This window comes from Pinus tabuliformis, chromosome 6 (assembly GCF_031772625.1).
Source record: "Pinus tabuliformis cultivar Carrire ecotype Pingquan chromosome 6, CPIR1, whole genome shotgun sequence".
NCBI classification, from domain to species: Eukaryota; Viridiplantae; Streptophyta; class Pinopsida; order Pinales; family Pinaceae; genus Pinus; species Pinus tabuliformis.
This window is the reverse complement of record NC_142292.1, coordinates 1,591,352,624-1,591,365,341: the sequence shown is the minus strand read 5'-3', so window position 1 is coordinate 1,591,365,341 and position 12,718 is coordinate 1,591,352,624.

Here is a 12,718-nt window from a genome sequence, read left to right as displayed (position 1 = left end):
TGGAGTAAAATACAAGCTTCGTTGACTGCAGACCTTCTCCATGAAGACATTTAATGAATTTCTCCTTATTCGTAGAAAGTAGGTGAATACTTAAGTTTTATATACGGCACGTAAAGTTTTTTTAAGTGTGTTCGTTGTATGTTTTAATAGGTATGTTTTGTATTAAGTTTTTATATATATATAGCCACATGAAATGTGCTTAATGTTGTTGCGTTGACCATTAAAAAAACGGGAGCAACGAAAAACCCTTTTTTTGTTGCACGCAGCTCATGAAAAACAGGGGAGCGCATGTGAAGCAGGTGAAGATATTGCACAGCAGTGCATAGATCTGTTGTTGTTTTTTTTACCAGTAAGTAAAGTGTTTTTACAGCAGTATGTAAAAGAAGGTTTTTACACCAGTAAGTAAATGTTTTCACAGCAGTGAATGTAGATGAGAATTTTACCTTGCAAAGTAAATTCTCTGGAGGAGACAGAGTTTATATGAATGTAATTTTTGGTAAATCCCTCTCAGTAAAAGAGGAAGAAATATGTTGCTTCAGGCATTTTCATTTTAAATGAATATCAATCATTTTATGGTGGTGAAATACTTTGTTCCTCAGTAAAAAAAATTTAAAGCTTCCTTGTGCACAAAAGATCCTGGAGTAAAGGAAACAGAGCACTGTCTCTGTGTGTGGAGTTTTAGTTTTTAAGTGTTTTTGGGATTTTATCAGAAAAATCCCCAACATGACCTACTACTGGGTGAACAGCTGGAACAGGCTCTTCTTAAGACTTTCTATTTTCCTTTGCTCGCACCCCTGCGACCTACCTATGCCTCTGCATCACTCCTTGGAACAATAGGCTATGCCTGAAACTACACTTGGAACACTAGAAAATGCTGGAACAAAGCCTATGGGAACTACTGGGGATGACACAACATCTTATCTGGGAACAAGAGCTTATGTTGGAACACGCGCAGATGTTGGAGCACAACTCCTGGGAACAAGAGGAAATGAACAACACTTCTAAGAACGCTACTCTTATTGGAACAAATGGTTATGCACATTTAAGAACATGTGCAAATGCTAGAACAATCTAATGGGAACAAATGATGATCATGTTTTGATGAACAAATGGTTATGCACATCTCGGAACAGGTGGAAATTCTAAAATAATCTAATGCGTAACTGGGTTAAGTTTTTTTTTTTGCGGAGAAGACAAGCAAACCCACCTATTTTAGCCTCCCCGGATTGAAATTAGGGGCCATGAAGGCACTCAAGCCCTACTTCTCGCTCAAGGCAGGGACTAGCTGCCATGCAATCTCTCTTGTTTCTTCTTTGGGACCATCACCTTAACTTTACATTAACATTAGGGTTGGTTGTTGATAGTTCCAAGGGACTATATTAATGTCCTCATCACTCACTTTAGCCCATGTAGCTAGTGCAACCATGAGTGATAAAACTAGCATTTGCACCAGATGTTGCAAAAGAAACCCCATAAGTTAGTAGAGCATATGTAGTATAAATGAAAAATTATGTTATATTTTATATGATCTAAATATAGACCAATTTGAATGGAAAATAAATAGTAATGTTAAACTAAAACACTTACCCTACGATGGCCAAGGGAACATGTCCACCGGGAAAACTAGTTCATTGTGATAAAATCCACACTAATCCAAATAATTGAGTAGATATAAAGATTAGATCCCCCAAAAAATTCACTCACTTGCACAAAGGCCTTGAACGAAGGGCATGGATAAATAGAGATAAAAATCAAAGAAAAATAGATATAAAAATCAAACTATCGAGAGATTTATATGTGTGATGTGTGAAGGAGGATGGATGGTAGATCCTTGGGTATTTCTAATACAAGTCTCCTTGAGTTTTGGCTATGAATTCATCATTGCATGTACATGGTTCTTATTGGTTGGGTAATGTGACTTGGCCCAGTGGAGTTATCCAAATATTGCATGGATGGTAGATCCTTGGGTATTTCTAATACAAGTCTCCTTGAGCTTTGGCTATAAATTCATCATTGCATGTGCATGGTTCTTATTGGTTGGGTAATGTGACTTGGCTCAGTGGAGTTATCCAAATATTGCGTTTTCATTAACTAAAAATGGAAGACTTGTTTGTGAATTGACGAAAGAATTTTTTTTATAGTATATATCTATTAGGCAAGCTTCCCTTCAAGAGGAAAAGCTTTGAGAAAAATAACCTTCAATCCTAGACCTCAATTATTTAATACTGGTAATATGGAAAGCCAAATAAGAAATTCAAAGGCACAAAACATGATAATGACAATGCCATAAATCAAAGAGACAACTCTCCTATTCAAAAGAAGAAAAGTTTATACAACATTTTAAATAATTTTACAATCTTTGAAATATACTTCACCTAGTTTAGACCCTTGGAAATATCAATTTAAATAACAGATCTAAACTAACTTTAATGCAATATATTATCACAACATAACATTTCCTCATTGATTCATCATACTTTTACATAAAATTGAAATAATAGTGCTCTTGTTTCTAGAGAATACACAAATTTACTTTATACTTTGAAGCACATAATAGAAGATAGCATAAATAGTAGTATTTCTCGTAGTAGGATTATGCCTTCTACACAACCAAAAAATCTGAATCTTGGCCAATCATTAATCTAACATTTTAGGAATGATAGAAATGAGACAACAATAAATTATACTATTGTTTATCATTTCATTTTATGCTTCTACAAATCCCATAAAATTCATTGAAATTATGTATTTAAGATGCATGATGATGAACAAAGTTGTAATGTAAGCAAAGGGTGAAAGGTCAATTTTACAAGATCTCATATGGGGAACTATTTGGTACACATCTAATATGAATTAGATTTAAATGAAGGGAACAAGGAAGTAGAATATTGTAATGCTTTGCAGCTTTTGAGAGCATCAATCTCATGAATGCACTAAAACGCTTACCCTACAATGCTAAGGGAACATGTCCACCAGGAATACCAATTCATTGTGATAAAATGCACACTAATCCAAATAATTGAGTAGATATAAAGATTAGATCCCCCCAAAAAATTCACTCACTTGAACAAAGACCTTGAACGAAGGGCATGGAAAAATAGAGATAAAAATCAAACTATCAGGAGATTTATATGTGTGATGTGTGAAGGAGGATGGATGGTAGATCCTTGGGTATTTATAATACAAGTCTCCTTGAGTTTTGGCTATAAATTCATCATTGCATGTACATGGTTCTTATTGGTTGGGTAATGTGACTTGGCCCAGTGGAGTTATCCCAATATTGCATTTGCATTAACTAAAAAGGGAAGACTTGTTTGTGAATTGACAAAAGAAATTTATTTTCAGTATATATCTATTAGGCAAGCTTCCCTTCAAGAGGAAAAACTTTGAGAAAAATAACCTTCAATCCTAGACCTCAATTATGGAAAAATAGAGACTAAATCATAGACCTCAATCATGGAAAAATAGAGACTAAATCCTAGACCTCAATCATGGAAAAATAGAGATTAAAATCAAACTATCGAGAGATTTATATGTGTGATGTGTGAAGGAGGATGGATGGTAGATCCTTGGGTATTTCTAATACAAGTCTCCTTGAGTTTTGGCTATAAATTAATCATTGCATGAAAATGGTTCTTATTGGTTGGGTAATGTGACTTTGCCCAGTGGAGTTATCCCAATATTGCATTTGCATTAACTAAAAATGGAAGACTTGTTTGTGAGTTGACAAAAGAAATTTATTTTCACTATATATCGATTAGGCAAGCTTCCCTTCAAGAGGAAAAACTTTGAGAAAAATAGCCTTCAATCCTAGACTTCAATTATTTAATACTAGTAATATGGAAAACCAAATAAGAAATGCAAAGGCACAAAACATGACAATGACAATGCCATAAATCAAAGAGACAACTCTTCCTATTCAAAAGAAGAAAAGTTTATACAACATTTTAAATAATTTTACAACCTTTAAAATATACTTCACCTAGTTTAGATCCTTAGAAATATCAATTTAAATGGAAAGCCAAATAAGAAATGCAAAGACACAAAACATGATAATGACAATGTGATAAATCAAAGAGACAACTCTACCTCCTATTCAAAAGAAGAAAAGTTTATACAACATTTTAAATAATTTTACAACCTTTGAAATTTAAATGGAAAGCCAAATAAGAAATGCGAAGGCACAAAACATGATAATGACAATGCCATAAATCAAAGAGACAACTCTACCTCCTATTCAAAAGAAGACAAGTTTATACAACATTTTAAATAATTTTACAACCTTTGAAATAAACTTCACCTAGTTTAGACCCTTGGAAATATCAATGCAAAGGCACAAAACATGACAATGACAATGCCATAAATCAAAGAGACAAATCTAGCTCCTATTCAAAAGAAGAAAAGCTTATACAACATTTTAAATAATTTTACAACCTTTGAAATATACTTCACCTAGTTTAGACCCTTAGAAATATCAATTTAAATGGAAAGCCAAATAAGAAATGCAAAGGCACAAAACATGATAATGACAATGCCATAAATGAAAGAGACAACTCTACTCCTATTCAAAATAAGAAAAGTTTATACAACATTTTAAATAATTTTACAACCTTTGAAATTTAAATGGAAAGCCAAATAAGAAATGCGAAGGCACAAAACATGATAATGACAATGCCATAAATCAAAGAGACAACTCTACCTCCTATTCAAAAGAAGAAAAGTTTATACAACATTTTAAATAATTTTACAACCTTTGGAATATACTTCACCTAGTTTAGACCCTTGGAAATATCAATGCAAAGGCACAAAACATGACAATGACAATGCCATAAATCAAAGAGACAACTCTACCTCCTATTCAAAAGAAGAAAAGTTTATACAACATTTTAAATAATTTTACAACCTTTGAAATATACTTCACCTAGTTTAGACCCTTAGAAATATCAATTTAAATGGAAAGCAAAATAAGAAATGTAAAGGCACAAAATATGATAATGACAATGCCATAAATCAAAGAGACAACTCTACCTCCTATTAAAAAGAAGAAAAGTTTATACAACACTTTAAATAATTTTACAACCTTTGAAATATACTTCACCTAGTTTAGACCCTTGGAAATATCAATTTAAATGACAGATCTAAATAATGTATTTCCTCATTGATGCATCATACTTTTACATAAAATTGAAACAATATAGCTCTTGTTGCTAGCGAATACATAAATCTACTTTATATTTTGAAGCATATAATAGAAGATATCATAAATAGTACTATTTCTCATAGTAGGATTATGCCTTCTACACAACCAAAAAAATCTTAATCTTGGCCAATTGTTAACATTTTAGGAATGATAGACATGAGACAACAATAAATTATACTATTGTTTATCATTTCATTTTATGTTTCTACAAATCACATAAAATTCATTGAAATTATGTATTTATCATGCATGATGATGAACAAAGTTGTAATGTAAGCAGAGAGTGAAAGGTCAAAAGGTCAGTTCTGGTCCACATCTAATATGAATTAAATTTAGATGAAGGGAACAAGGAAGTAGAATATTGTAACACTTGGCAGCTTTTGAGAGCATCAATCTGGTCCACATCTAATATGAATTAGATTTAAATGAAGGGAACAAGGAAGTAGAATATTGTAACACTTGACAACTTTTGAGAGCATCAATCTGTACCCTCTAAATAATGTATTTTCTCATTGATGCATCATACTTTTACATAAAATTGAAATAATAGTGCTCTTGTTGCTAGCGAATACACAAATCTACTTTATACTTTGAAGCACATAATAGAAGATACCATAAATAGTAGTATTTCTCATTGTAGGATTATGCCTTCTACACAACCAAAAAATCTTAATCTTGGCGAATCGTTAATATAAAATTTTAGGAATGATAGACATGAGACAACAATAAATTATACTATTGTTTATCATTTCATTTTATGCTTCTACAAATCACATAAAATTCATTGAAATTATGTATTTATCATGCATGATGATAAACAAAGTTGTATTGTAAGCAGAGAGTGAAAGGTCAGAAGGTCAGTTTTATTCCACATCTAATATGAATTAGATTTAAATGAAGGGAAGAGGGAAGTAGAATATTCAGTTTTGGTCCACATCTAATATGAATTAGATTTAAATGAAGGGAACAAGGAAGTAGAATATTGTAACACTTTGCAGCTTTTGAGAGCATCAATCTCATTCATAGAGAGCATCAATCTCATTCATAGTAGGATTATGCCTTCTACGCAACCAAAAAATCTTAATCTTGGCCAATTGTTAATCTAACATTTTAGGAATGATAGACATGAGACAACAATAAATTATACTATTGTTTATCATTTCATTTTATGCTTCTACAAATCACATAAAATTCATGGAAATTATGTATTTATCATGCATGATGATGAACAAAGTTGTAATGTAAGCAAAAGGTTAGAAGGTCAGTTCTAGTCCACATCTAATATGAATTAGATTTAAATGAAGGGAACAAGGAGGTAGAATATTGTAACACTTTGCAGCTTTTGAGAGCATCAATCTCATGGATGCTTAGGATTAGAAATCAATATCTACACTGAAACCAATGCATCTAGTGCAAGAAATCAAATAAGAGTAGAAATTAACATCTGCATTGAAATCAATGCATCTAGTCTAAGGTATTAAATAATATTAGAAATCAACATCTACAATGAAATCAATGCATCTAGTCTAAGGTATTAAATAATATTAGAAATCAACATCTATAATGAAACCAATGCATCTAGTCTAAGGTATTAAATAATATTAGAAATCAACATCTACAATGAAATCAATGCATCTAGTCTAAGGAAATCAAATAAGAGTAGAAATTAACATCTGCATTGAAATCAATGCATCTAGTATAAGGTATTAAATAATATTAGAAATCAACATCTGCAATGAAATCAATGCATCTAGTCTAAGGTATTAAGGTATTAAATAATATTAGAAATCGACATCTATAATGAAACCAATGCATCTAGTCTAAGGTATTAAATAATATTAGAAATCGACATATGTACTAACATCTCACATTCATCTCACATTTAACATCTAATGTCTAACATCTAACATCTCACATGCTCAATAACTAAACTCAAATTTTAGTTTTAGAAATACCTAGATTTATGGATCGACTTCTTCTTAACTATTAGACTCATTTAAAAATGATCTTAAATATTAGACTCATTAAAAAATGATCCTTAAATATTAGACTCACTTAAAAAGGATTAGAGATATCGCTCATAAGACACTAGTCACACTTACATTTACATTCACCAAACCAACAATCAAATAATATATATATATATATATATATATATATATATATATATATATATATATATATATATATATATATATATATATATATATATATATATATATATATATATATATATATATATATAGATATATAAAAGCAAAACATTAAAATATAAAATCTTAGAATAAACCCTCTAATATAAAATCATTTCACACCTATAAATTATACTACACATACAGATCACACTTACACGTACATTCACCAAACCAACAATCACAAAATATATATATGAGCAAAACATTAAAATATAAAATCTTAAAATAAAACCCTCTCATATAAAGTCATTTCACACCTATAAATTATACTACGCATATTGATGCTTCCGGCTTGTATTGTGTTTGTCTTCGTTATATACTTTCTTATATTAGGTCTTCCTTATATACTTTATATAAATATAATACGACTTTATACTATAGAATACATGATATATTAATATTATTTATTAATCTACTTTCTTATATACAACGTATATATAATAAGACTTTTGTCACATACCCCAGTAACCTCGCAGGTAAAAGTAGGGAGTTAGAATTAATTTATACAATTACCACAAGTAATTAATTAATTAACAACTCCACAAATCATCACTAACCATTAGATATAACATTCACTAATACATCAAGTAAATTGCAGTGAAAGACAATAAGTTATATATCCATTTTCATAACCGTTAACCATCCATGTGGTAGTGTTCTGACATAAGCTGTCTCATGAATCCCTGCATCCATTACTTGATATCCTTAACCATATTAAATAATCATGCACTAAGACATTATGATTGTCACAGCAAATAAAGAACCATCATCATCAAGGACCCATTATCAACAACGGACACATAAGGCAATCACATCAATCACACCATTGAACACGGATATACCCTGGAAACCCCGTAGGGTGAAAACCAGCAAACGTTTAATCTTCTTATTAAACGCTCGTGAGGGTTTTCACCCCTCACTCAATGGCTTATAAGGGATTCCATCCCTTAACCATTGTCTTAAAATCTTTACAATGAGATATCATTAAGCTTTCACATAACTGGCTACAAGCTAATACAATTTCCATGTAAATCTTTCACTTACATACTGCCACATACAACAATTCTTGTGGCATGATTGTTCTAACAATGTATGTTCCTGCAACTCAAACTTATCCGCATGGAGCAATAATCCTTTTCCTGCCATAATGTTAAACAACATTCTCCTTTGGCACCATCTACCATCGTTTCCTGTCAATGCAGTCAACAACAATCTTGGCAACAAGATTAGTTACCATATTATTCAAACAATAATCAACCTCTAAAGAGATCTTTAACATCTACTCCTGTGCATGAGCAAGTATGACATACTTTTTTAAAACATATAACATAATGCTTATGTATACATACCAGGTAATAACTATTGTTCTGCGCCCTTGCGCATGTATCCCTTTCACAAGGTTAATTTTTCAACAGTTTATCATAGTTTGCTAACATGCATATAACATGCATAGAACACATAGCTTTACTAACATGCATATAACATGCATAGAACACATAGCTTTACTACCATGCATATAACATGCATAGAACACATAGCTTTACTACCATGTATATAACATGCATAGAACACAAAGCTTTACTAACATGCATATAACATGCATAGAACACATAGCTATTTTTCAAGAAACTATTAAAGATACCCTATATTTATGGATAAACATCAAGAAACCATAAAAAGGTGAATCTAGCCTCTTATGCGCCAAAATCAAGAAGTCGTTTCTACTCATACGTAAAGTCTTCATTACATCACCTCTCTCATTACTTCTGTCATCTGCGTATTCTTTAGCTCAAAAATAATCCTTAACCCAAACCATTCATGACTTGTAATCATAGGGTCGCCATAGATCGCCATTTAATATATATTTTCCCACGCTATATATGTATACGCTAATCAAACAGTGTTACTCCTCCCTGGGAAACCGTAGCTCTATATATGTGACAGTCATGATTCATAAATAGCATCAACAGTTTTATAAAACATTGGTACACCATTAAACTTCCACCGCAAGCAACATACAACAAGTGTATAACCCACGAATATTCATATAATACATAGAGAATAGAGAATTGGAGGATTCAACTTACGCCCGGCGCAGGCTGTCGATTCACTCTCGGCGGCCTCTGATATATATATATATATATATATATATATATATATATATATATATATATATATATATTGGGTCTTATAACCCTAGTCGTATCTGCGCATATATACAATGAAATTTCAACGGCTATTACACATGAGCATACCTCCTCCGCATGAAGTTCTGTCCCAGCTCCCTCCAATCGCGCAGATAACACTCGGCTAATTGGATACAAATTTATGCAGCCTTACCACACGCGGTTCCCCGATCCACAATAATATATAACATGCATATAACCCAAGGAACCGTTCCTTGCCCCTCTTGACGGCAGTATCCTCAGCACACGGAGCCACCGCCACTTAAAATCTTACCAGAGCTCTTGCTCCCGTTCTTGCCGTCGCTAGAGGAATAAACCCCCACCCCTCATCATCTTTCCTCCTTCCGCATTCATTGTGTCGAGTTCGTTGGAGAAGATGCACAGGGAACGGAAAATCCATAATTGCCCCCCACTTGTCACATACTCGATCTCATCCCATTCCAATAGTTCCGAATGCTAAGGATCAATAACTATTCATAACTGATTAATTAAGATGAGTTACGACGACTTTCGGTTTACAACCAACCCGTAAATTGTTATTACGTTAGGGATGTTACATACTCCCCCCCTTAACAGGAACACCGTCCTCGGTGTTTACCTTTCATTGAGAACTTGAGATTTTACTCATTGTATGCCATACAAACCACACAAAACGTGATCCTTCCTCTTTAAAATCAAAGTTGTCATTCCAGGAAATGACAACAAACAAAATAGTAATGATATAGTCATAAGAAATATCATTAGTTATAAGCATCAATAAACATAAGCATTCGTATTTGCAAAAATATGCAACTTCTAATCGCCACCACTTGGCCCTTATTCATTCATAATAAACAATTCTCTGTGTCAACTTACCATTACTTACCATCTATTCTTAAAATCATGAATACCTTCATGTAAACATTTTAATAGTGGTTGGAAAACTCTTCATTCCTCCACGGTAAGTAATTCCTGTAGTATATGACTAACAATTTCAATCACATTAGTCACTATATTTTGAGTCAAATGAAATATGTTTGACAATCAATCAATTGTGCAATGCTAAATGATTTCTAAATCACAGTATTTTTACAAGTACTTAAAGAGCATTAGCACTAATCAACAAATGATAAATCACTGCTCACGTGCACACTGAAAGAATTCTTACTAAAAGTCATCAGCAAAGTACTTCTGAAAGTACCAAAAGAGCACCTAGCTCTCTAACCATCAAAACTGTCAATCACTGCATCAAGCAAAAACTGTCTTAGCTCCCACTAAGATGTTCATAAAATTAATAATACAATAAAGGAACTAAATTTCCCAATTACTCCTTATTGAACATTAAACTCATTTCTTGTTAAAAGTGCATAACACATTTCACACAACTATACATAGGATTTATTTTCAACATATCATATAGCTGATTCGTTCATTTCTTTAGCTATGAGCACCGTAATAGGCTAAAGAATTCCCAACCCATGGGAACTGGTTTCCACAACCAAATCGAGTCATTTTCACATCCAGACAGTTTCTTTGATAGAGACCTTACCAGGTCTAACATGGAATTCCACTGGCCAACCAGCTCAAGAATTCCAGGGAAAGTGAATCTGGGCAGACAAGTACCATCAACCCCTCCGGGCAGGTAGCTGCCATCAACCCAACTCCGGGCAGACAAGTACCATCAACCCCTCTGGGCAGGTAATTGCCATCAACCCAACTCTGGGCAGACAAGTACCATCAACCCCTCCGGGCAGGTAACTGTCATCAACCCAAGGCATACCAGCCTTTCACAATCCGGGCAGACAGGTACCATCAACCCCTCCGGCAGGTAACTGTCATCAACCCAAGCACTTGCAGGTCCTACTCGACCGCAATTACACTGGTCTCGCCAGTAAACGCTATCTGATCCTAACCAGACATAGCGTACACAGGAAAATTCTTTCCTCTTATGCCATCTGATCCTAACCAGACATAGCATGAATATTATCATTAGCATAACAATCATGCATGTATACCATGCATTTACACTTAACCCCCAACATGGGTCCACAACATCAAGATTAATGGGAAACATATCCATCATACACGTTATATGCATGCAAATTTTCCAAATAACATAATTCATGCATATTATATAACATCATTCTTTCTCATTTATAATTTCATTTCACATTGCAGCAATTTATGTGATGAGTTTTCTTGTTGCCATTAAACTACCACTACTTAATCCCATTAGCAACGTCAGTTATAAATATGCATCAGTTAACACGTATTCAATTTCCAAGAATGTTCATGCATACAATATTGTCATGTATAAAAGCATATGCAAATACTCATTAATGTATAAATGTCAACAACAGTTGAGTTAACAATCTAAGCATTTCCAATTTTGCCATAGGCTGTTGTCTTAATTCAAATCGTCATTAATGGAGTATTATCTTACGTTTACTATGGCCATGCATCATTAATATAATTAAGCATAATCTCTCTAGCATACAAAGATCATAACTCTATATCATAATGACTAATCTTTGTGCATACCATTGCTTATCATATAAGCCTTTCACTAGCATACCACCATCATCTCATACAACAAACTACATACCTATTTCTTAAAGGAAGTCATTTTAATCCTTATTTCTCTATCTTCCGATGTGAGGGTTTCACAAGATTCCCTTTCAAGAAATGATTAAAGATATCTATCTTTAGGCATAAAAATCAAGATGCAAAAACAAGGTTTACTTATCGTTTATGCATCAAAATCAAGCAATCAACACAGCTCATCCAACAAGACAATCTCTCCAATTTATTATTTTTCAAGGAAGCTAACATGACCACTTTCTTTAAGTACACACAAACTTCCAAAGTCACAATAGCTACCAATATGCAACATGTGTTCTCCTATCACAATTACTTTACTTCAATGCACATAGTTCTTTTCATGAAACAAAAAAGGATTTTGGTTCTTGTATGAACACTATTCTAATGTGTCTTTAAGGAAAGAACCTCTACTTTTATTTTCAAGAAAATCCTCATAAAATCCTGCATCTTCATACATGAAGCATGCATACTCTTAGGATGAGACTATATTTATGTATATATGTAATATACTCTTTCCTCAAGAAGTTACTTTGGCCATATTTAGCAAGGATTTTATA